The sequence below is a fragment of the Danio rerio genome, chromosome 1, assembly GCF_049306965.1.
Source record: "Danio rerio strain Tuebingen ecotype United States chromosome 1, GRCz12tu, whole genome shotgun sequence".
NCBI lineage: Eukaryota > Metazoa > Chordata > Actinopteri > Cypriniformes > Danionidae > Danio > Danio rerio.
In genome coordinates this window covers 2,212,501-2,240,249 of record NC_133176.1, presented here as the reverse complement: position 1 = coordinate 2,240,249, position 27,749 = coordinate 2,212,501, and the positions used below count along the sequence as shown (strand labels likewise).

At 35.8% G+C, this 27,749-nt stretch overlaps 1 protein-coding gene across 1 annotated transcript in view; it reads left to right on the top strand.

Annotated features, from left to right (window-relative positions):
• The window catches only part of runx1 (RUNX family transcription factor 1), a 224,006-nt gene that overhangs the window by 27,574 nt on the left and 168,683 nt on the right, over positions 1-27,749 (top strand). Inside the window, exons 7-8 of the mRNA XM_073948887.1 lie at positions 255-488; positions 19,180-19,313. The gene's annotated coding sequence lies outside the window, so the exon portion shown is untranslated. The remainder of the gene's footprint in view (positions 1-254; positions 489-19,179; positions 19,314-27,749) is intronic.

Here is a 27,749-nt window from a genome sequence, read left to right as displayed (position 1 = left end):
ATTGAGTTTGACACCCCTGCCTTAAACGAACAATCGTGTATAATATGCACTTGTATTTGCTTCTATTGGACCTTTCTCTGTTGAGAGTCTTTTCTCGCACCACTATTGGTTAATTGTGTATAATGCCTGCATGCTATTGGTCAAAAAACTTTTAACAACCTACAACTGTGCCAGATTTGCTTGACTCATTTGATCTGCCTTTCTAGCAACATCACGACTACAAGTTATCAATATTATGGTCTCTATTGTTTTAGGAATGGATGAAAAGTGTGAGAAGCTCAACCACAATCCACAAGCCAATCAATGTGGAGAAGAAACAGAGCAGCCTTCTCCTGTCCAATGACAAGATGGTCGGCAGAGGTCAGTGCCAAGCCAAGAGGGAATCAGAGTGATGCAAAATCCTGATATCGATCAAAGAAAACCTGCAAAACCATTAAGACGGGTACAGAGATGAACAGGTGCTTCATCGTCCTGATGGACTTACTTGGGTCAGTACTTTTCAATTATTGTAGTTTCAACTTTATGCATCACACAGTGTCCTTTACAGCTAGAACTGACTTTATGCTAATATTCTGTTGCTCAGTAAGTCTATATCCAAATCTTTAGGTGCTTTTTAAAGATTATTTAATCCTCCTTTGACCCTGAAAAAAAAAAGTTTTTTTTTTTGTATTGCATACAGTTTATCTGTAGACTGTATCTAATTTGCATATGAATACTTTTTTGTGGAAATTTAAAGTGATAAAATTAAATAATTAAAGTAATAGCTGGCAGAATTTTCATCCTATATTTTATATTGGTTATTTCTCTATACACTTATTGGGACTTCAGAAATGTGTAATAAACTTGCTTTTAGTCCTGGTGTCCACTATAGTAGGAAATCGCTGTGCTTTTGCTTAACTAAAATTACAAAAATGTTTATTTTCCATATGGATGCTACACTCGGTCATTAAATTAATGCCAGATCATGGAGAGGAAGTGTTCTTGTTGAATCTACCATGCACCACTAATTTATACAGTTTTATTATAAGTTAATTAGGGTAAAAGTATATTTAAAATATAGGCTGATCATTTACCATCACTTTATGTGCAATAAATCAAAAATAATTCCCTTTTTACGTTTAGATTTTTCTTAAACTGCCCTGTTCATGTTGGAATTGCCTGAATGTATATTTTCAAAGGTTTTTCAGCAACTTTATGCATCTTAAGTGATGATTTATCTTGTCTTTCATGAATCCACACCACACCACTTTCGGTTTATATTGTTGTTTTATTTTGAATTGATTAGAATAAAGGTGTCTACAGAATCAGTAACCAAATTTTTCTAAAAACTCTGGCCAGGGTGAAGACTTTCTGAAACTCTGGATACAGTGGGGTCAGGTGGAAACTAGAACTGGAGTTTTTGCTTCATATAATATCTGCATGCTCACTGTTTACTCCTTTCTGATTGACCAGAATGGAGTAAACAGAAATTTGAGCATGCCGTGAACATGCAAAACTTGCTTTATTCACATCTACTGCATTTGGTGTGAACCCAGTCATGTCGACTGGGTTCACACCAAATGAGGTAGATGTGAATAAAGCAAATTTTGTGCTTGTGTTTTGGCGCTAAAGCATAGGTGAACCTTGTTTTGAATCTGTTTATGCGTTTGCATTGACTTGTATGCAGTTTTCTTGCCAAAATACTTAATTACTGTACCTGTTTGGTCTCTTAACATGCATCACAGTGTGTTTTTGCTTTTTCATGCGGACAGCAGGGTTTTTGGTTTTAGTTTTTATTTCGTTTTGACTTTTTGTTTTCAAATTCAGTTAGTTTTTGTTAGTTTTTAGAGGCAGATTTACTAGTTTTTAATAGTTTCTATATTTTGAAATGACTTAGTTTTAGTTTAGTTTTTATTAGTTTCAGTGTTAGTTGTAGTTTTTTTTTTAAATGAGGATATTTATTTGGTGCAATATTCAAAATCATTAGAATAAATAAAGTATAATAAAAAGTCGGCCATACATTTTTTAAAAACCTGTATTTAGAGGATGCATGAACACTCATCTACCAATACCACACCCATCCTCAAATGTAAATACAGCAGCCTACAAGATAGCAGCCTTAAGAACAATATGAGTGCAAGGCTGCTATGAGGTTAGATAAACAGTAGTGATGGGAAGTTCAGATATTTAACGCGGATGTTAAACCTCAACATACCAAAATTATGTAGTCAGCAATAGTAATTTCAGTCAGTTAAAACATCATCATGATCTAAAAAATGTCTTACTATAAAGTTTTGCCACCCAACTGAAGCATGATTCACTTACAATTTTCTGTTACAATCATAATTCCATCACGGTTTTCTGTCATGAAATAAATGTAAGTTTTTTCACCAGATCCTCTCATTTAAGCCCTCGATTTACCCGCGGTGCTGTTGTTCAAGTTTAGTTCAGTCACAGCAGGCTGTCATGTACTGTCTGTGTTTGGTTCACTGAATCACGCATGTGCAGTTCACCGCTTCTCAAATTTGATCTCAGTGTAACGTTGCTATTCTGAATGAGAATATATATTTAATAATATATAATATATAATAATAATTCTAATAACTGAATGAGAGTATATATTTGATTATTTAAAGTATTTAAAGTATTAGGCTTGTTAAATAGTTTGTTTTGGTGAATTCGTTCAACCAGTTCACTTAGAAGATTTGTTCGCGATCACGATACAGAAATAAAACCCATTGTTGAGCACAAATGTGTTAAAGTAATAGTTTTAAGGTCCTGTAATGCTGTCACAGCGCTGCTGTCATGTCTACTCATTGTTTTTGTCGTGGGAGCAACAACGAGGACTGACTGGAGTAGAAATGGCTCGATGGCAGCAGGATTACAGACTCTGAGGTGTCGTACGGGTCAAACACCTGCAGCACGAATTAGATTTACTTCTAAAAGGCTTACAATATGATTATGTATTAAATGCATTTAGAAATACGAAAACAAAGGAGGTTTTTGCTATAATTTTAGTTAGTTTCAGTTAGTTTTGTATGTGCACAATGCAGTTTCAGTTTGTTCTAGTTTTTTTTAAATACTCTCATTTTTATTTTTATTTTAGTTAATGGTAATTATTTTGAATTTTAGTTTTCGTTTTTTTTTAACTATAAAAACTTTTTTTTTTTAAACTATTTTTAATTTTCGTTAACTATATTAACCAAGGCGGACAGAGTTTTTTTTAACAAAAGCAAGGATAACCCCTTTATAAAACTGCCTATGTACTTGTGAACATGGCCTAAAGCACCCAGAGATCTCTGTATTGCTCTATAAGTTAAAGTGACTCTCATTAAAGAGAGAGCGAGTGCAAACAGAACTCTCCTCCACCTCCTATTCTCTTTCTTATTTCCCGATCTGTTATGTCTTGACATCTCCATTAACTCATAAATCCAATACAGTGGAGCTCAACAGAATCTGTCTTGTATGGCGAGGCTGGGTGGAGGGAGCGAGAGGGAAAAGAGAGAGAGAGAGCGATGGGAAATGATGAGAAGATCAATGGGTCCCTGTGCTGTCACTCCGCTCGCTCGTTTTCACATCCATCTCCAGCCCTCCTCCCTCCGTCTGTCCGCCCGAGTCTGACACCACCCCTCCTTTCTCTGGCCGGCCCGGCGGATTCTGCAGGCGCGGCTGTTTTGGGCCCACAATAATCCGATTGAGTGTGGGATCAATGACAAGCTGTGGTCAGCGATCTGTAGTCGCTCCGGCTCCCGTTGCACGCTGACCACAGGATCCCCAAACCGCTGACCGCCTAACCGGCACAGCCTGACCACTAATTTGGTCTGCTATGCCAAGGCGCCCGGCCAAGGTGGGCAAGAAAAACTGGCATGCAAAGAGCCTAAAATATACTGCAATTATGACTCCAAATGCTAAAGGTTGGACGCTGGTTCTATTAACAGCAAGGTCACGGGTTTTGCTTGAAATATTTATGGTTTATATTTGAATTGATGCCAGAATTAATATTTTTTTACGATTTTTGCCACTTTTGGCAACTTTATGAATCAAAAGTGATGTTTCTGTTGCCTCTTAAGACTTTGTATTATAATTTTATATATTGATTTAAATACAATAATCTAATAACTATTTACTTTAGCAATACCTTTACTTTTTTTGCATGGTCTGAGCATAAATTTGGTCTTCTTACTGGTTGTATTTACAACAGTCTCAGGGCTCGAAATTGAGACCATTTTGGTTGCATATGCGCCCGAAATTTTACCTACGTGTATGCAACTTCAAGATATTTTTGGAAGCATTTATGCGAGTGCATAAAATTTTTGCCGTGCGACCGGTTTTCACTGCAAAATGTTCACCGCATGCACGGACTTAAGAGACATTCACGCAAAATGCATCTTTCCACCTAAAAACGCCAAACACAGCGCTTAGTTTAAACAGTTGTCACGTCAACTTGCTGCTGTAAATAAAGCCTGCAATGCTTGCCCCGCCTTCAAGCTCTTCTTATTGGCTCACTGCGCTAGAACAGAATGTGAATAGATTGGTTAATATCAGCTGTCAATCAATCAGTTCAAATGACAGAGAGCTACAGCCGCGAAAATGGTAAAGGTCTGGATACGACAGAATGAAAACAACACTGACAGATCTTGTTTTAAAACCACCTAAAGTTACAAATAATGGTACATCTAATTAGTGATCATGTGGTGAACGTTAATACAGCATTTACACTTTTTAAAGAGTGGTTAAAAGACTTCCAGTGGGTTAAAGTCCGCTATGAAAATGACTTAAGCCATTCACTGTAAAGTCGGTGGGAAAGAGTCTTCAGGTTTCAGTGTTTGCCGCATCAACATATTTTAAGCATGAGATGTTCTAACGTTATTTAATCCTTCGTTTAATCCCCATGATACTGTCAGTCATGCAACTGGCACCGTGTTCACCTTCGCAAAAGAGCTTGCATTCACATGCAAATAATAAGTTATACATCAATATCATCTGCGCATTATCAGACACCACCCGTGAGAGTTCATCTCATTCACGTTAAGCAGTGCATGCAGTGTCGATGACCGAATGCAGATTTTTTTGTTTGTTAGTTTTGATTTGACATGCAATACATCTGTTAATATGAAACTTGTACTAATGGTGCTCATAATTTTTGGTGGGTGCGACTACATTTTGGCTGGTGCACCTAAACTTTTGAAGTTGGGAGCACCGGTGCTACCAAGCTAAAAGGTTAATTTCGAGCCCTGAGCGCTCTTGGTTATTTGAATTGATGCCAGAATTTATATTTTGAAAATATTTTGATGCATTTACAGGGCTCGAAATGAACTTTTTTGCTTGGTAGCACCGGTGCTCCTAACCTAAAAAATTTAGGCTGTTTGCGATGGTATACGTGGTGTTAAATTTTACATATAGCTGCCCTTTGCGCGGCGAACAGCATCTGGCGATTATATGAAGGATTAAACTGAAGATCTCGTGCTAGATGTGGCACACAGTTACCTGAAAATTCCCTCCCACAGACTTTTCATAGCGGACTTGAAACCACTGGAAGTCTTTTATCCACTCTTGGAAAAGTGTAGATGGTGGATTCATTCAGCACATGATCACTAGTACGATGTGTCATTATTTGTAACTTTAGATGTCATGGTTTATAAAACTAAATCTGTCAGTGTTGTCTTCATTCTCATCTTCAGCGCTTTACAGTTTCGCTGTTGTAGTTCTCCCTGTCATCCCAATACAGATGGCATTGACTGAATGATTGACAGCTGATATTTCAGTGCTAGAGCAGTGGACCAATAAGAAGAGCGTGAAGGCGGGGCAAGCATTACGGACTTGGCTTTGTTTACTGCAGCAAGTTGACATGACAACTGTTTTAAACCATTCCTGAGCGCTGCGTTTCGCGTTTCAAGTGCGGAGATGCATTCTGTGTGAATGTCTCCCAAATCCGCGCATGTGGTGAACATTTTGCAGTAAAAACTGGTCGCACACAACTATTTCATGCACTTCAGAAATGCTCCCAAATATATTTTGAGGTCGCATAGATAAAATTTCGGGCGCATATGCTGTCACGGTTGCAGGTTTGTGCGCTTTTCCGGAGTGTCTGTTTGATCATGTTGGTTTGTTTTTGTTCTCCTCGTGTATTTGTTTTGATCACGTGTGATGAGCCCGCCAGCTGAGGCTCATATTCGGGTCTATATATGGGTCACGTTTTCTGTGTGTCTTTGTCAGTTCGTTATGTGTGCTTATGGTGTGCTGTTCTGTCGGTGTGCTTAGGATCTGAGGACTAATTTCTGGACCCTGTTTCCCGTCTGATTCCTGCCCGATCTCTCCTAGCACTAGCACCACATTCACTACTTGATTTTTGTTTTGACTTTGTCAATAAATATTATTTTGTTAAACTCGCACTTGGATCCCCCTGCACATTCTTTTATTCGTGACATATGCGACCAAAATGGTCGCAATTTCGAGCCCTGCTTTATGAATCAAGAGTGATGTTTTTCTTGAGTGCTTGTTGAATCTACAACACACCACCAGTTTATATGGTTGTATTTTAAGTTGATTAGGGTAAAAGTATATTATTAATAAAGGCTGGTCATTAACCATCACTTTATGTACAATAAATGAAAAATCATTCCCTTTTTACATTTAGATCTTTTTAAAACTAGTGCCCTGTTTATGTTTGAATTGGCTGAATGTATATTTTCAAAGATTTTTCAGCAACTTTATGCATCTAAAGGGATGCTTTTCTCAGTTTTGTGGGGTCTTTCATGAATCCACACCACTTTAGTTTGTATTTTTGTTTTATTTTAAACTGATTAAAATAAGTGTCTACAGAATCATTAATCATCACTTTACTGTATGTACAACATTTATCAACTTTTAACCCTCAGATTTGTCTTAAAGGATCTATATTGCATGGCTTGACCACTAATTCAGGCTGTTATGTTGAAGGTTATGACATTCCTGTTGCTCGATTGATTTTATTAACAGCAAGGTCATGGGATTTCCTTTAAAACGTTGGTACTTGGTTCACCATTTATGCTTGAACTGATGCTGCATGCTTAAAAGTTTCCAAGCTCTTGGCAGCTTTATAGAGCAAAAGTGATGCTTTTCGTCTGAAATTTGAGCGGTCGATAAATCTGCAGCATCGCCTCTTGGGTTTCGCCCGTGGGTGTTGGTCAGCCATCCTCTCCTCTTGATTGTGTTTGTGTGTTTCTTGTGTGCTTGCGGTGTTCTCGGGTTTCCTTAATGGTTCCCAGGATGCATTGTGGCTGTGGCGGGAGGGGGCTCAATGAGACACATGAGATGCAGCTGAGGGAAGGATATGGCCATCATTGACATCTTCCACGATTCATATCCTCAGCCATTGCAGAGAATGCATACAGTAAACACCTTTCCGATTTGTGCATTAGCCGCTAACAGCATTAGGAAGTTGGATAAACACGGATTTGCAGGTGCATTTCCATTAGCGTAACGCTTTTGTGCCATTTTTCCAAAAGAAACCATTACCAGCGCACTCATCCTCTATCCATAACCTTTTAAATAGGAGGCCTGCATTGAAAAAGTTTTCTACGCAGTTCACAGTTTTGTTCAATAATCGCACAGAATCAGCATTATTCTGGTCAGAGGTTTGCTCGATATCTTTGTAGAAACTAATTAAACATCGTCGGCGCATCTGATGTGGATGGATGGCTTTTTAATGATGTCAGCTAAAGTGAATATGCAAGCGTTCCCGCACCAATGGCAGATTGCAGATTGATTTTTCTAGGGTGTCATTACATATTATTAAAATCTCACGCACCGTGTGAGGTGAACGTTGTTGAAGATGCTAGATTAGTTCGCCGCATCTTGCAGACATCAAATGGTATGCTTAGTCTCCCTCAGCAGGTTCCTTCTAGAATTTCAATACTCAAAATATGTATTGTAAGGAAATGCAACTGTAGACTAACTACAATTAGACTTTGACTTGTTGACAAGGTTTATGTCGTTACTACAATCATGCAAAAATAACCACTCACTCATTATCCTTCAGCCTGATGGGGTCACCACAGTCGAATGAACCGCCAATTACTCTGGCATATGTCTTATGCAGTGGATGCCCTTCCAGCACTCCACACAGAAATGTTATAGTTTGAATATTTTGCCAATTGTTTGAGGCGATGAGCTTCATACAAGATCTGGCAACTTGACAAACATGGACAAAAAGGGATTTTTCTTGTATCTAGATTGGGCCATGCTAGTTACAGGAGTTTCCTAGGAGAAATAGCAAAACTTGAGGTTGTTGGGAGATGAGGTTGAAATACACAACCCAGGCTTATTCTGAAAACGTAGCCCTATATACATTTCTTAAGGGAGCCAAATACGACCTCAGGAGCTACGTTTTTTTTTTTTTTTTGCAGTTTTTGTTTTCACAAATCCACCAGAGGTCGCTGTGTATAATTTTTCAGATCTCAATTTTCTCTCAGGAGTGCAATTCGTGCCTGCTTTTCCTGCATAAATCCACCACTGACCGACCAATACCCCCTACTCACCCTCTTCCCTAAGCCCAACTGATAGTGTTTTCAAAAGCACAGATTGACCAGCACCCGCCGCCTTCCATAAACAGTGTTTTCAGAAGCAATCCAGAAAAAGAAAAGCCCTCGTCTGATTTTTACCACGTTTTATTATGATTATTATTGTTGTTTTCAGATTTTATCACATTCTCACCCAGTTATTTACGTGTTTATATTACTCTTTGGCTTCTTTTTCTATTTTACCTGTTTTCTGAAACCGTTCTTCACCAGACTCGAACCCCGCCATCGCGGTCAACTATTCTCTGTGTCTCAAGTTTGCCGATGTACACGGCGAGCCACTGGACAAATTGGTAATTGCGGGAAAGTCGTCCACATAGAGGGTCAGCTGTTAGCACGAAAAGGAACGAAGTCATACCGCCCCGTAGCATTCGTTTTAAAGACAAAATGCAGCCATACACACTTCTGGCTACATAATTTGCACCCTCCAGAAATGTATACAGGGGTACGTTTTCAGAATGAGCCCATAGGGGGTCACACACCAGAAGCGCCGCTCAGCAATGCGCAGCGCCATGCATTTCGATTTCTAAACATAGGTTTCTATCAGGATGCACACGCCGGCACTGCAAGTCTGCGGCTGTCCGCGGCGCCCAGCCAGAATCACTGTCATATAGGCCAGATGACCGTCTGGCAACCGGGAAATTTCCCGGTGCTCCCAATGTCCAGTCCGCTGCTGGGCTGCACAATTTCAGCATCAATATCGCAATTTAATCATTCGCAAAAGTCACATTTTAGAATTTGCAATGCTGAGTTTGTATTATAATGTATCATTTGCATTTTTGAGGCCTGTGTAACACTATTAACTTTAATAATGTTTTAATTTTAATATTTAAATATTAAATATTTAAATATTTAATTACTGTACCTGAATACAGTTAGGTAATGCAAATAATAAAACACTGTTTGTTTCAATTGCAACTTTTGCTTGTTTTTACCTATGCTTTTGATTAATTTATTAGAGTTTATCCATCACAGAATCATCCTAATCAATCTAAAATGATCAATCCTTTCCAAATAGAGATGTTCAAGTCATCTGGTGAAATTGTATTAATATTGCAATATGTATCAGAGATATTTCCCAATATCACGCAGCCCTAGTTTTTAAAATATGTAGGATAGATTTGTGAGCATTTTGTGTAAACACTTAAGCTTTTACCTATGCATTTATGCATTGTGTGATGAATCATGCTACACTGAAAACCCCAATAAGTTGACTGAACGAAACTAATTGAGTACACTCGTTGCCTCAATTTAATTAAGTCACAGAGTCTCCCAAAACGTGCATATTTATGTTTATTTAACTTGCCGGTTTTGTAGATTATACTTAATTGTCTGTGTTTATAGTTATATACCACGAAAAAAAATAAAATAAAAATAAGTAGCCATTTATTCCCATTATGGTGAATAATTATACATGCAGCCTTGTTTTCTGATAAAAAAAAAAACCTTGCACATATTAGAATTTTACAGTCAAGACTACATTAAAAACAACCCCCTTTTTTTAAGGGATTAATTGTGATTTTGAGCTTACTATACTTGAAATTTTATGTTTATGCATTTTCATTGTATATAAGTTAACTCATCTTTTTAGTTGATAGGACCAACATGCTAAATTTGAAGTAATGTTCAGTCAACTTTGCTTGATTGTTTAAGTAAAGACAACACTAGGGTTTACTGTGTGTGCATTTGTACATTTTGATTTCGAAATTATTTCTGAGGCTGATACCATATAGAGACACTGTCCATGTCTGTAATGATACCCCGTTCCAGGCTTTTTGGTGCCGATCCAGTCCAGGCTCCAGCAGCTCAGGGCAGCATTGATCTCCCGGCTGGACGTCCCGCGCCAGATAAGAGCAAATGCGGACAGAAACACCGTCTCTCTGTCGGCCTGTAGTCTACACCGCTCTATCTCATTCTAAAAGATTGCACATAATGCTGTATAAAAATGCTATTTATTATTTCTTTGATTTGCGTCTCCTCTAAAGAGCTGTCATTTGAGACTTTCAGCCCTCATGTCCTCGATAATATGATCTTGCGTGATATCTTTTGGAAACACAAGCAGGTTTATCTGTCAGTATATTTTCGGCCGTATGAAGTTACCCATAAGCACCTGCAGAGGGTGTTGCAGTGTCACATGATACACTACACTGACACACCGGCATCAGTTTCTTATTATCCTCTGTTCCGGGATCAGCTGAACACGGTCCCAGATGGGAATCATCATTGTTTTAGCAGCATCACAGATGACCTCAAAGCATCAGCTATAGACGCATCAGATCTTAACATCCTGCAAGATATTAATACACAAACGTTAAACATCGCATTTAAAATATCACCATTAAAACACAATCATTAAAAACAGAATATGAACAAAAGTATGAAAGTATAAGTTGTATTAATTTAGAAAATATACAAAATACAAGAGAAAAATGTGTCATCGTTTCCACATAAGATATGAAGCCACACATTTGTTTTCAGTACACTTTGTTTGGTAACACTTCAGCTTAAGTAACATTTCACACCATTCACTACTGGCTTATTACCTGCTTATAATTAAGACAATAACTGTTTATTAGCACTTATAAATTAAGTATTAATATTATTTTAAATCCTTAAACACAAACTACTAACTTACTAACTATTAATAAGCAGCTGGTTAGTAGTTTATTGAGCTAAAAGTCTTGACAATAGTTTAAAATGTACATTAAAATAAAGTGTGACGCTTTACTTTAATGTGTTCTTGTTAGTAATGTTGTGCGTACTTACTATAGTAATTACAATTATTTATAATGGCATGCAACTAACCATACATTTAATCCACATTCTAACCCTAACCACAATGCAATTAAATGTAATTACTTACTATTGTAATTACTTACTATTTATTATAGTTAAATTATTAGTTACACTATAACAAGAAAACATTATAATAAATATGATCCTGCTTTTATACAAAAATTTGCATTTTTCTTGCTCATAAAATCTGCATTTTACATTTGATTTTGAAAGGCAATGTGACACTGCAGTAATAATGAGTAAATAAATAATGAATGAATTACATTCTTTAATGCATCAAAATAGAAAACAGCTATTTCAACAATTAAATTGCATATATATATATATATATATATATATATATATATATATATATATATATATATATATATATATATATATATATGTATATGTATATTTCCAATTTCTGTTTATTGGAGAGCAGATTTTTTCAGCACATTTCTAATCATAAATTTTAATAACTCATTTTTAATAACTGATTTATTTTATCTTTGCCATGATAACAGTAAATAACATTTGACTAAATATTTTTCAAGACACTTCTATACAGCTTAAAGTGACATTTAAAGGTTTAACTAGGTTAATAAGGTTAACTAGGCAGGTTAGGGTAATTAGGCAAGTTATTGTATAATGATGGTTTGTTCTGGAAAAAATATTGCTTACACGGGCTAATTATTTTGACCTTAAAATGGTGTTTAAAAAATTAAAAACTGCTTTTATTCTAGCCAAAATAAAACAAATTAGACTTTCTCCAGAAGAAAAAATATTATCAGACATACTGTGAAAATGTCCTTGCTCTGTTAAGCATTGTTTAGGAAATATTTTAAAAAGAAAAATATTCAAAGGGGGGCTAATAATTCTGACTTTTTCTGTATATAGTTTTTTTTGTTTTGTATTATTTATCAAATCAGCCTTTGTGAGCTCAAGATATATATATTTATATATTTAAACACTTAAAGCAGAGCAGCGCTTGGTCTTCTCCAACTGCTGTGTTTCCTGTAAATAATCGATTTTGGTAATTGCATCTCATTCGTAACAGACAATAGGAAAGAAAACCACAAATCAGATGTCTTTTATAGCTCATTTATTTCATCTAGGGAACAGTGAGAATAAATGCTGCTTACATGTTTGTCTTAAAATCTTAAAAACCCTTTACTTTTGAGAACAATTCTCGCTATTAATACTTTTAGCTAAATAAACTACCAACTTGCTGCTTATTAATATTTATTAAGGTAGTAATCGGGGTTAGGTATTAGATAGGACTGGGGAGAATAAGATCATGGAGAATATGTGAGTATTTAGTAACTGTATGAAGAGTGTGTAAAGCATTTCTTGTTGAATTTCAGAATTGCTATGCACATGTCTCATGTTACTTTTGAGCCAGCAACCTTAAGCTACATATCCTGTTATGATTTTTAAGATTGGATACATTAGACACAGGTTATAGCAAACATGCTCAAACCGATGTCTTCAACCCAGGCTCATTGGAGATATGTGCCCAGGGCTACATTTATGAGAATCAAGAAATATGTACCTTGACTATGTCATCTTCCAGTTTTTGCTTTCACAAATCCACTTAAGGGCAGTTGTGTATCTTTTTAATAATCTCAAATACATTGCTTACACGCTTTCTCATGTGTAAAATAATCCAGCAGAGGCCGATGTGTACTTTTTCTCAATCTTGACATCTTTCTCATGAGTGTCCCTGAGATGAGCCGGTCAGATTGTTGTTGTGTATAATATAACTCAACTCGTGGTGTTTTCAAAAGCAAACTAGAAGAGAAAAGCCACTTGCTTTTACCCCAGTTTCACACTGCCCGAGTTTTGTTTTACCTGGTTTCTGGAACTTTCCTTGGGTTGACTCCAAACCTGGTGTGCTCCGCTCCTGACGTTGTTTCTGGTGAGCTACAAAGTTCCCACCGGGAAAAACAGTCCATACAGTGGTAAGCGGTCAGTGGTACTACCTGCCAATTCAAACGTTAACACTTGATTGAATAAGTGATTATCAGTTGATAGATATGGGTCAGTACTAGTAGGCTCAGAAAGCTGTTATCATCCATTCATATGGTTAATCAGCTATTGATCACATACAGCTGTGGCTGAAAGTTAGCGAGACTTATTTATTAAACTTCCCATTAATTGTATTTTATTAACGTCTACCCCAATCCTAAACCCAACCATCACAGAAATGTTAAAACAGATATCAAGTCTTCTCTATTAGTATAGCTGATTAACCACAATAATTATTTATATTATTTATTTCATTTCTTATTAATTGTATTTTGTTAAGATCTACCGCAACCCTAAACCCAAATGTCACAGTAATGTAAAAACTGATCCGAATCTGGAGACTTATTAAAGCTGATTAACCATTGGATAGATAGACAGTTTTCTGAGCCTACTAGAAGCGCAGAAGGCCACTACTGGCCCATGTTTATCAGCTGATAACGCCCATTCAATCAAGTGATAACATTCAAAGCGGGTGGTACACATCCTATAGTGTAATTTGCACACAAAATGCAGCCATTATGTGCCCTGAGCACATATTTCTCGGTTCTCAAAAATGTAGCCCTGGGCATATTTTCCTAATGAGCCTGTGTTGGATGTCTTGCATGCTTCTGTACTGCTGTCCAAAACAGACTTCTGAATAAGCAAGACTTCATTGGTCAACCAGCTCAGTTCTATAAGCAGCATAAAATAGAAATTCATTAAATCTATGGTCTTTTCAACAGTTATATCTAAGATACACAAGTCATATTTCAGAACCATTTGCATTGAACCACTGAATAATTTCTATCCATGTGTCTAATTTTACTTTAAGGGGAGCTATTATGAAAAAATCACGTATATAATCACTTTTACAGCTGTGTGCGGTAGTAGTGAGTGAATATAACCAGCTTCTAATGGTAAACATGTATTGTTTATTTTTTATAATCACACACTATAAACACAGTCTGCAGAAATACTTTGACATTCCTGTACGTGTAATCAGGGGAAAGCCCCGCCCACTACTGACCACCTCTCCCTCATTTGCATAGAATGTTAGTCTCATTTTTTTATTCTACCATTATGCTGTCCCATAGGCATTTGGAGCTCCGCCCTCTTTTGAAAAGAGCACAATCTCATTTGAATTTAAAGCGACAGTCACCAAAACGCCACAATTAGGATCAAAGCATAAAAGCGTCAGTGTTAGAGAGTTGTAAAACATTATTTGTGTGATATTTTGAGCTGAAATTTCACACACACACACACACACACACACACACTCTAGAGACCTCAGAGACACATTTTCCACCGTGTAAAAAGGGGCATAATAGGTCATCTTTAAACAATTGAGAGCTATGAGCAACCTCAAGCCACATATAGTGATTTATAACTCTGGATGCTCAATCTTGAATCGGTGATAACCAAACCCAACCTGACAACTTAAAAACCCAGATGTCATGCTTAAAAAGTTGTTTAGAGTGGAACGTAAGCGATCCCATTTGAAACAAAAATCTCACTTTCCATTTTAAACAAGCTGAAACCCAAAGAACAACGGAGAGAGCGAGATGGAGAGGAGAAACGAGTGAAACAATGTCTCTGTTGGCGCGTCCCAAAGGGAGAAGTGAGACGCTTTTAAGTGCCGTCTCTCTCTTCCTACTGTCTTCCAGCTTTTCATCCTCTTCTCGACTCGCTGACATCCTATCAGGCTCAGCGGCCCGGCAGTCGATAGCCCATTAGTAAATAAGGGATGCATAATTTATTAAATATGCTTCAGATACATATTTCAGCCTTGGGTTACCAGTCATATCTCTTTGAGGAGCTAGGCTTTAATTAGGGTCTCCAGCAGGGGCGTCTCGCTCAAGTGTCTGCGAGAAACGGCACTCTGGACCGGCTCTGGTGACAAGGATGAGGGTGATTTGGTGTAGAGGGACAGTGGAGAATTGGCTCGCTGTCAGAGCGTCCTCTGGTAATAATATACCTGCTCAAACTGACATCTTGGATGCTCGTGTGATACTGCTGTCCAAACTTCTGAACTAGACTAAGCAGCTTGACTTCATGGGTCAACCAGCTCAGTTTTCTAACCAGCATAAGCGGTCTACATTGTTTTTAACAATTATGTTTATGCAACTCAGGTCATTTTTTAACAAGCAAGCAAGCAAGCAAATAAATGCCTAAAAAATAATCAAATAAATAATACATACATTAAGAACTAAATAAATAAAATGTGAACAAATAAATAATAAAGAAATAAATTTACAAATAAATGAAATAAATAAAATGTATACAATCAAATATGTACATACAATACAAACAAACAAATATAAGTAACTGCTTAAATAGATTATATATATAAATACATACCTGCGTTTGTATTCTTTTAGCAAAATAGCAGGTTGTTCATAAATCTGTCATGACCCCTTTATAATCATATCATGACACAATAAATAAATAAATTAATTAATTAAATGTAAACAAACTAACTAAATAAATACATACGTAAATGATAAATACATACATGCATTCATGCATATTTATTTTGATAAAAGAATCTAAAATTTAGAGGTAGCAGGTTCATGAATCATAACACCTTTATAATCATGACATGACACAATAAATACATACACACATACATACTTAAAATGTAAATAAACAAAAAATTAAATGAATAAACAAATAATCAAATACATAAAAATAATAATAAATAAATAAATAAAATGGAAACAAATAAATAAATACATAAAACATGCAATCAAATAAGTACATAAAAATAAAACAAATACATAAGAAACTGCATAAATAAATAATATATAAAAATACACACCTGCTTATTATTTTGCTAAAAGAATATAAAATTCAGAGGTAACAGGTTGTTTATAAATCAGTGATGACACCTTTATGATCATGACATGACACAATAAATAAATAAAATGTAAACAAACAAATACATGAACAAACAAATAGATAAGTGATCAATAAATACATACATGCATATTTGTTTTGCTAAAAGAATATTAAATTCACAGGTAGGTTGTTTGTAAATCTGTTATGAAACCTTTATAATCATGATATGACACAATAAATAAATACATACATGCATTAATAAATGTAAATAAATACATAAACAAACAAATAAATAAAAAATTAAATAAATACACAAAGAAATGATTAAATAAATAAATACAATGGAAACAAATAAAACTTAAACATATGCAATAAAACAAGTGCATGCAAATAAAACAAAAACTTTTCCAGGTTGTTCAAAAATCCTTCATGACACCTTTATAATCAAGACATGACCCAAAAAATGAACAAACAAATAGATAAATGATAAATAAATGCATACATGCATAAATAAAATGCAAATAAATAAATACATTAATAAACAAACAAATAAATAAATACATAAATAAATGTTCAAATGAATAAATAAAATGAAAACAAATAAATACATAAAACATATGCAATCAAATAAGTACATAGAAATAAAACAAATGCATGATGCATAAATAAAAATGTAAAAATGCATACATGCATATGTATTTCAATCTTGACATGATACAAATAAATACATGAATAAAATTTAAATAACCAAATACATATACAAACAAATTAATTAATGCATAGAAACATAGGTATTTTGATGAAATACTATCAAATTCACAGTTAACGGGGTGTTCATAGATCTGCCGTGACACCTTTATGATTATGACATAACACCTGATGAACATGAATGAGATTGTATGCATGCTTATGACTCATTTGCTCAGTTTTTGTCATTTTAAATTCAGTAATGACATTGTTTTAGATGTCTGGTTAGCACTTTTGCCTCATAGCAAGAAGGTTGCTGGTTCGAGTCCTGGCTCGACCAGTTGACATTTCTGTGTGGAGTTTGCATGTTCTCCCCGTGTTGGTGTGGGTTTCCTCCAGGTGCTTCGGTTTCCCCTATACAGTCCAAATTCATGCACTAAAGGGAAATTGTTGGACTAAAATTGGCCATAGTGTAACAGTGTGTGTGTGTGTATGAGTGTGTATGGGTGTTTTCCAGTACTGGGTTCTGGCTGGAAGGGCATCTGCTGGAATCTTTGGTGGTTCATTCTGCTGTGGCAAGCCCTAATAAATAAGGGACTAAGCTGAAGGAAAATGAATAAATGAACTTGACATTACCAAGATCATACAACTTGTCATAAATCTGTTATAAACATGATCTTCATTAGACCATTATAATTGTGTCATAAACATTCATATGATCAGTTTGTTCAGTGGAACAAAATAAATGTTGTTAAAATTTTGTTTGTTATTATTTAGTCAGTTTATTTGTCTTCATTCGTTTATCCAAACAATTGACCAAAGTGCCTTAAAAATAATAATTAAAAAATTATAAATACAAAATAAAACTTAAATTCTATAAATTTGGTTGTTCTAAAAGTTGTTTTATGTTCAGACTTTGTGAGAATCACCTATAACACATTTTTATTTGTAAATATAGGAGGATTTGCTTTTTATATTACTGTGTTATTGCAATATGAATGTTGTAAATTCCTGTATTTGTGCGTTCCGCTTTACGGTTCAGAAATAGGGAAGATCAGACCTCAGCCGGCCCCTTACTTTACACAGTTCCTCATTCAGACCCCTCATTATCAGGCCAGAGCGTCCTGCGTGACCTCTCTGACAACAGCCGCAAGTTTCGAAAGTTATCCATCCATATCTTTTAAAATAGAGTCGATTGACACACATCCTATAGGATAACATTATCAAGGAGAGACAGCAGCTTCTTTTACCACAGTGGCATGTGCACATATTGTACCTTGGGTAATGTGGTTAATTAAAAGCTACAGGGAACACTTTAGAATAATGGTCCATTAGTTAATGTATTTATTAACATTAACTAAGCATGAATAATCTTGTAAAGCATTTAATTATTATAGTTTAACATCAACTAATGCATTATTAAAAATCTAAAGTTGTGCATGTTAACTTTAGTTATTGCACAGCGCATTCAAATGAACTAACTTTATTAACTTAACTAATGTTTACACAGATGAATAAATACTGTAATAATTGTCTTACTAATTGCATTACTAGTTTGTTCATGTTAGTAAATGCATTGACTAATGGACCCTTATTTAAAAGTGTTGCCATGTTCCACAAAGCTTATTATATATAAATATATACAAAAATATGAATAGTTTTCAGCATTATTGATCATCAAATCAGCATATTAGATGATTTCCGAAGGATCATGTGTGACTTAATCACCCTATAAATGATCTTGGTCTTTGTGAGCAGAAGACATGTGGTCAGATGTGGCGTTGCTTGGCTTTTCAAACTTACAGCTGAAGCCAAACTGGATTGACATGAAGCTAGAAAGGTCAAACCACAAACCTCAATCTAATGAGTCAACACAACCTGATGCAGCAGGAGCGTTTTTACCAAAGCAGATGCAGAAAGTCTTGTGTCGAGAGACAATAGGCTGATGGATATACAGTTATTGCACTGTGTTTTGATCTTTGAGATTATTTACAGTGAACTAAATGTTCTTTATGTGAGCAATTCCATGCAAATGTCCACCTCGCCATGAAAAAATAAGTATATTTGATTTATTAAAGTCACACAAGTGGCAATTTCACATTGGTCCTATCCATAATGGAGAGATCTATCCATAACTGAGAGATGTCACATCCATAATGAAGCTTTATCTTCATAAATGCAAAAACGTCAAGTCAAATTAAATGAATCATATTAGTTCTGTAGAGAGCCGACTCTTATCCTTTTGATTAGCATTGCTTTTGGGTTGTGCAGTTTAATTCACTATTTCTACAGAGTGACATCCATATCTCATCTTTCTTTTCCTCATTTAAAGGTGCAGTATGCAAGTTTGACACCCAGTGGTTGAACTAGGTATTGCATTCTTGGATCAAAACAAACTAACCCAGGCTCATTTCGAAAACGTAGTCCCGTGGACGTTTCTGTAGACCGCGAAATACGTCCCGGAAGGTACGTATTTTTGCAGTTTTTGTTTTCGCGAATTCGCAAGAAGCCGCTGTGCGTGCTTTTTTACATCTCAAATGTCTCTCGAGAGCGCGCAGTTCTCATATATGCATATGTTTTTTGAATGTCCAGTTATCAGTACATTTTGGGATAAGGTATTTCAAACTACTTCAGAATTGTGTGAGATGTTCATTCCCAAATACCCTAATATCTGTTTATTGAATGATGATTATGATCTAAACCTAAACAATTCCCAACGCAGGATATTTCATATTGCACTAACTGCAGCCAAGAAAGTTATATTTAAAATATGGCATGAACCCTCATTTCCAGCGAATAAAATGTGGCTTATTGAACTAAAAAATATTGCACTGTTAGAACGTTCCACTGCAAGAATTAACAGAGCTAAACCCCATACAATCAAAGTATGGTCCGATTTTATTGAGAAAATTTCTTATATAATAACTAGTTAATTCTCACCCCAGAGTTTTTTTCTCTTTTTTTTTCTGTGTATTGTTATTCATTTATTATTGTAATGTCTTTATTTTATTATTATTATTATTTGTAATTTCTTTATGTATTTTTATTTAATGCAAACCCTGGCTTGTATATAGTTGTTGCTAGCTATGTATGCTGGCTTTGTTCTGCAATAAATAAATAATAAAAAAAAAAAAGAGAGCGCAGTTCTAGCGTAAACCCACCCTCCTCCTTCCCTGAATCCAACCAATTTTACCGATTGACCCGCCCAGATTGGTTAAAAACCTTTTCTTTAAACCATTGTACATTCTTTAACAATTACAATTACAATTATTAGTTTAGTTTTATTTTACATTAAAAGGTAATAATTTAATAAAGTGTTGTTAATTCTGTTACAGTTTTTTCATAAGAAACACTACCGACAAGAGAATCGTTAAAAGTACCGAACCGATAAGTGGTATCGATAAAAGTAGTAATACCGTTAAAAGCTTAACGATACCCATCCATATACAGCTCATGTGCTTTATTCAATGTTAAATCCTAATAATATGAGTTTGAATGCCGTTTTATTACCATACTACTGAGGGGAGCGGCAGATAGAACCGTACCATTTCGTGAGTGAGTGCATATTCTGTGCTTTTGAATGGTTGTATTTAAATTTCTGTCGTGTTTTTGTCTGTAGCGTGTTGTTAGGACACGGGGTTACAATGCAACCTGCTCACCTAATGTTTACGTTCATAATATCTATTTGCTAATTAATAACCTCATGTGGAACTCTGAATCTGTGTCTCATTTCAGAGTCTGCTACTGCCCACCGGAGGTCGCATTTCGGTGACAGGCGCGTGATTTGAGATTTTTTTTCTGACTGATTGAATGAAATATGCTGTTTTCCAACAAGGACCCGGGTTGCTGAAATATAATTGGGTAAACTGGCAGTGGTCGGGTAAAAAAAACCATAAACAAGACAGCATTCCGGCACAGAAAACACATGTTCAAAGCAGAATATCTGATTTCAGTGTAGTTTTTCAGACAAACAACTTTAACTTGGCATGTTTCTTAAATATCAGCAAGCATATTGAGGTATTTTTATGCTTTACAGGAGTCAAAAACATACTAACAGCAGCTTTAAACTATATAAAGAATGTGCACATATTGATAATTTTCTGATCTCATAACTCTGGTTAGTTGTTTTAATATAAAGTTAACACATACTTTCTGTGTGAAGTTGCAAATGTCTCATCATTAACGCTGGAATTGCTCATGTGGGCTTTTAAACACTTTTAGTGGTTGTTTAAAGAGGGCTAGTCTGTACTAACCACACTGCACGTATCATCATAGAGGGGAATTACAGTAGTATTACTGCTGACAGCCGGTTTGTATGTATTTTACCTTGAGATTGAGATGTTCTGACAGCCAATACTCTTCTTGTCAGTCTGTCATTACAATGCTCAAATGCACACGTTTATGCTTTAATGTTACTCTGCGATTTAATATTTGGCCCATGCAGGGACCAGAAGTAATTCCATAACTGTCTCCATGCACCTTAGTGGAGAGACAAACCTGGGCAAGAATCACAAAACAAACTCATTTCAAGCCTTTGAGATGATTTCCAGCAATATTTCGACCGAATGATTTGATAATGACTACAGATTGCAGCAGATTTTTATGAACGTGCGGTAGGATGCAGCGTTGCGTTCTGCAAACCGCCGAGGAGCAGAAGGCAAGCAAATATTATCTCGAAATCCTCATGTTTCCCAGAAGCTCTCAGTGGAGTGGAGCAGTGAGAATGAGTAACACATGCTTTCCATTTGAGCCCTTTCACCCCGCCATCAAAGATACGGCATATGCTGAGAGTGTAAACACAGAGGCCCAGCATCCCGCTGCAGATCATGTGTCCTCTCATCTCCTCTCGTCAGTTTCTGCACCTTCCTCCTCATCCTTGCTGCTCTTTACAGAATTAAGAGACGTAAGACGGGTAGTTTTAAGAGATCTTTTGGGCCAATAATAGCAATTCTGATGTCTGAAACCAGCCCATGCTCGTTGGAAAATGCTGCATGTCTTAAGGTCTTTGCACACTAAAGTCTAAAATTTTTGTATGTGTATGTGTTCATTAGTTAATCTAATGATTTTTTTTTTTTCAGTGTATAAGGAAATACAGCAGTGTAGATGGCGTTAGTTGTTAAATGTGGTAAATCTGTGGTGATTTTTACACATGTATCCCCTATATCTGGTGGTTTCTCCATCTGTAATATCCACTCTGCAGCTTCTGCTCAGCGTTGTGTATTTGCATAATGTCTGGCGTCATGCTTCTGCTTTAATTATGACCTCTGCTCCTGACAGGACAGAGAGGAGTCGCTTGCCCAAACCTGTGGTGTTTCTCGTGTGTGTGTGTGTGTGTGTGTGTCTCAAACAAAGGCTCAGAAATGTGGAAGTGAAATGAGAAGTGTGGAACAGTTTGAGGTTTTAACATTTCTGTTGTTTGAGTTTTGACACCGAGCCAGAGTGTCTGATCAAACCACAGCTCCAATCTATTCTGGTGGCCACCGCAAGAGTCACAGCCAGATCCCTTTGACCTGATAGAAGAGAGAATATCAAATTAGGTCTTATTAAGGACAATTCTGAAGTCTGAATTAAGAGAGAAAAAGAAAAACACGAGTCGTGCATTTATATTATTATGACCACGTTATGACAAAATTAAAGATTACTATGACAACGTTGAAACCTCAGTTATAAATAATAAATGATAAATGAATAAACAAATAATAGAATAAAAGTTGAAATTACGAGGAAAAGTCAGAATATGACAAAAAGTTAATATTTAAGGTCTTTTATTTTGACCTAAAAATGGCATAACTATGCAACACAGGCTCATTGCGAAAATGTACCCCCGTGTACACTATTGGAGAGTGCGAATTATGTAGCCAGAGCTACAAATGACTGCGTTTCGTTTTTAAAACCAATGCTATAGGGTGGTATGACTCCGCCGATGGCTTCTGTGTCTTTTTGGGCTACCTGCTGACCACTTGTGTGTGGACGTTTTTTCCGCTGTTACCAGTTTGACCAGTAGCTCACCATGTATGTCAGTGGACTAGAGCAGCGGGTGGTTAAGTCTGGTGAAGAATAGTTCCATAAAGCAGGTAAAACAAAAACAAAAGGCATAAAATTAAATAAAAAAAGTAAATAACAAGGTGAGAATATGGTAAAATCAGAAAATGTGGTAGAAATCAGACGAGGGCTTTTCTTTTTTTGGATTGCCTTTGAAAACACTTATCGGTTGGGTTTAGGGAATGGGACGATCAGGTCGGTTGGGTTGGGGTCAGTGGTTGGGTGGGGGTCAGTCAGTCAGTTGACAGCGGCCTCTAGTGGGGTTACTTGAGAGAAATTTGAGATCTGAAAAAGCGTACACAGCGGCCTCTGGTGGATTCGTGAAAATAAAAACAGCAAAAAAAGGACATATTTCACTCTCTCTAGAAACATAAGGGGGTACGTATCGATAATGAGCCTGGTTTTGTAATTATGACAACGTTGAAATCATGAAAGTTATAATTATTATTAATATTTTTAAGATTATGACACCAATAATCTAACACCATTTGTATGTCAAAATATCCATCATAATCATAATCTATCATATTAAAATGTGAAATGAAATTGTGACAGCCTAAATAATAACACAAAAAAATCTAAATTACATAAAAAATAATTACACAAAAACAAAACAAATGTATGGCATAATTGTCATAATAATAGTCATTATTAATTACAAATGATTACATCATTACAAATGTCATAATAATAGTCATAATTAGGAGACAAATCACGCAAAATGTTTGAAAGATGACTCGTATACAAGATGACAAGAATATATATACACAAAATTTTGTCTAAATTTAGCTTAAATATTTTATTTTCCCAAATCATCACACAAAGTAAACCAGACTTTATCCTACTGAGTGTAAAAACGTGACCAACAAATAAAACATTTTTTTTATTTTTCATTAAATGAATACATTTTTAGCTCTAATATTAAATAAATAAATCTAAATAAATAAATAATTGTCTTTATTTCAATTTTTTAATGTATTCATTGGGGTGTACTCATTTTTGCACCCCAATCTTGTTTGTCTTGAATATCATTTAATTACTCATTTGGGTCTCTTGTTATTTCCCCAAGAATAGTAGTTGAGCAATATAAATCCAGGCATCTTCTGAGCACCACAATTTTCCCTCTTTAACTGCATTTTCCAGCAATGTTTCCTAAAAGACTCGCATAAACACAAGAGTTGTGCATTGAATTCAATACAGTATGGGTTTGTGTTTGTTGTTTGCTGAAGGTTGAGTCGGTTTATTGTTTATGATTGTAGTTCAGTTCCACAAACAAAAGCCAAGTGGCCGGAATCATCATCATCATTGCTGAGCTGTGATGAAAACTCCCCGAGCAATTAAACAAATAGCCATTCCTCATCACACACACACACACACACGCACAGAGAGAGATACTTCCTGTTGTTTAATGGTAACGGTAAAGGGTAAGTAATAAACAAAGAGACGATTGAATGCCAAGAGAGTCATTAATGAAGTCCCCAGTGTGTGGAGATTCACGCACACACTCACAGCACAGTGGTTAAAGACTTGCTTTCTCTTCCTTCTTATTTGCAGATACATGTGAACGTGTTCTTTTTCATGTATACATGTAAACTTACAGGGAAATATTGAAAATATATCATCTTTTTTATTTTTTTATGTTTATTGATTGTTATCAATATGAATGTACAATGTGCTTCCAGAAATTTAGTCAAAGGTGAATGTGCAATGGGTCATAGTCAAAACGTGCTACAAAATCAAATCATAAACAAAAGTAGCAAATATGTCAACTAAATATTTACCAAATATTATCCAAGTATATTCATTCATTCATTTTTCTTCTGCTTAGTCCCTTTGTTCATCATCGGTCGCCACAGCAGAACGAACCGCCAACTATTCCAGCTCATGTTTTACACAGCGTATGCCCTTCCAGCCGCAAACCAGTAATGGGAAACACCCATACACACTCATTTACACACACACACACACACACACACTATGCCAATTTAGTTCATCAACACCCCTATAGCGCAGGTGTTTGGACAGTGGGGGAAACCGGAGCACCCGGAGGAAACCCATGCCAACACAGGGAGAACATGCAAACTCCACACTGAAATGCCAACTGACCCAGTTGGGACTTGAACCCTGGACCTTCTTGCTGTGAGGCCACAGTGCTAACCACTGAGCCAACATGTTGCCCATGGAAAAATATTTTAAGGCCAAAATAATAATAAAGAAATTATAGTAATCCTTAAAAAGAAGTCAATAAATTAGAAATATGGAGGTAAGAAAAAAAGAAGAAAAAAAGGTAAACATCACACCATCTGTAAGAAATATATTAATAATATTACTAATAATACTAGTATTGGTGACTAAATAGTCACAAAGTCTCTGAAAAGGCACATAAAGCAAAAAAAAAAAAAAAAAAAAATATATATATATATATATATATATATATATATATATATATATATATATATTTTTTTTTTTTTTTTTTTTTTTTTTTTTTTTTTTTTAGACCACGGCACAATCCTATAGTATAGACATGTCATTTTTAAAAAAAAAAACAACAACCTTTCTTCCTTTCTTTCTTTCTTTCTCCCATGCAGATGCACACATATAAACTCATATTAAAATGTTTGTAAGAAATATTGTTGAGAAAACTCCGCAAAGGACAGATGTGAGATTCCTGGAGCTGTTTTCTCTAGAGAGTCTCCATTTGTTTGCTCTCAGTCTTGTTGATGTCTAGGATGAAACCAAGACGTCATTTGTGATTGTTTTGTTGCGCGCGCACACACACACATTTTGGTATTGATGGTTTATGAGGACTGTCCATAGGTGCAATATGTTTTATACAAAAAAATACGTATTATCTGCCCTCCTATGATTTTTTTAGAAAATATTTTCTAAATGTTGTTTAACCGAGAGATGCTTTTTTAAACATAATAGTTTTAATATCTAATTTCATATAACCAATTTCACTAGTCTTTTGCCATGTTGACAGTACATAATATTTTACGACCCAGCTAGCAAGATTCATGTGGCTCAAATCCGGCCCACATACCGCATGGAATGATGGCACTTGGGCGGTCTACTCCTATTTGCCAGATCTGGGCCACAATTAAGCCTCAGCAACATCACATTTCAGCCAGAAGTCAACCAAATGAGCCAGAACTGACCCTATTCTGGGCCACAGTTTGCTTTTATTCTGGCCCAGATCAGGCCCACACCAGACACTTACATCTGGACCACATACTGAATAGAATAATGGGTCTAGTGTGGTCCACTCCTGTTTGTCCATAGAAGTTATAGAATTGTTTCAGCTTATAAACCATCATAATGATTTCATCACAGGTTGTGCCTCATCTAATTTTTTTATTATTTTTTATTATTATTTTTTTTTACTTGGCTTGTTTGCAGTAATGAACAAACTTTCCAAGCAAAGCTCTTAAAAGTTACAGCAGCCCAAAATAAAAATGTATATTAAGAGGTTGATTACAACTAAAGCAAACACTTTTCTCCATGATGGTGACTTTAGTCTATGTGGTCCACATATGTTTTAACATAACTGGGCCACATTTTCCATATTTTCCCTGGGCCACATTAGGCTCACAGCCGCAATAGCCAGAGTTTACTGTGCTGAATATTTGCCAAAAATGGCACACATATGTCTTATGATAGCTGGGCCACGTTTGCACTACACATGTGAGCCACTTTAGGTTTAGACTCAGATTACCCTTACATGACCATGCCACATTTTTGCCAACTGTGAATAATATTTGTCCTTCATCATTTGGGCCACATTTACCATTTTCCACATGAGCCACATTAGGCTCACATTCACCCATAAGAGCCAAATCTTTGCCTTAAATGGCCCATATATGAATTTGAATATTTGGCAACACATTGTCATTAAACAGATGGGCCACTTCAGGCTCACATTCATTTTGTCTGGCCCGAAGGAATACCACCAGTGCCGCATAACTGCCTAAAGTGGCCCATATTCGTATGCTATCTGGGTAATTATTTTGTAAGATACTAGAATTTAAAAAGAAAGACAGCAAAAAAAAAAAAAAACAGAAAAGAAAAGAGCAAAAAAAAATTCTGAAGGGGGCTAATAATACAGACCTTAATTTTTTATTTATTTTTATTTTTTTAAACTGCTTTCGTACATAAAACTGAAAAGAAAAACATATTATAGGAAATACTTTGAAATATTCTTGGTCTATTAATGCCCTGTACCCCAAACCTCAAAAGCCATGGTAAAAAATTTGAATGTCAAAAAATGATGATTTGTAAGCATTTTGAATTATTAGGAAACACACTACGTCCTCATACACCACATACTGTTGTAATACCAATCTCAAAGCCATGTCAATATACACATTTCTGTCCTTGTGAACCACCAAACCCACTACACACTCTCAGATAGCAATTGTTTACAGCAGATGAGGTGAAAACCATGTGATTTCTCCAAACCAGAGGAACTAATAGCCTAGTGTGACTCATAGTGGGTTACCAGCAGCTTAGTTAATCAGCAACAGGCTTTTAGACTGGTGTGTGTATGTGTGTGTGTGTGTGTGTGTGTGTGTGCTGAGAACAGACTCGGTTGTATTATGCAAACCAGCGGTAGTGTTTTCAAAGCTTCTGCTCTTAATTTGATGTCAAACCGCAGCAGTAATTATTGCATTTGTTTTTCTTCATGGATTTTACAACCTGTTGTTTTCGGTGAAAGAGAACAAATTGCATCCATTCAGCTTTCTGAGTGTGATGTGACTCACGGTCTGAAAACTCGCTCAGATTCGAGACTGATTTTAATCAGCATGTACTGCGCAGATTACCACTACACTGTAGACCCAACAGTCAACTTTATCACATGAA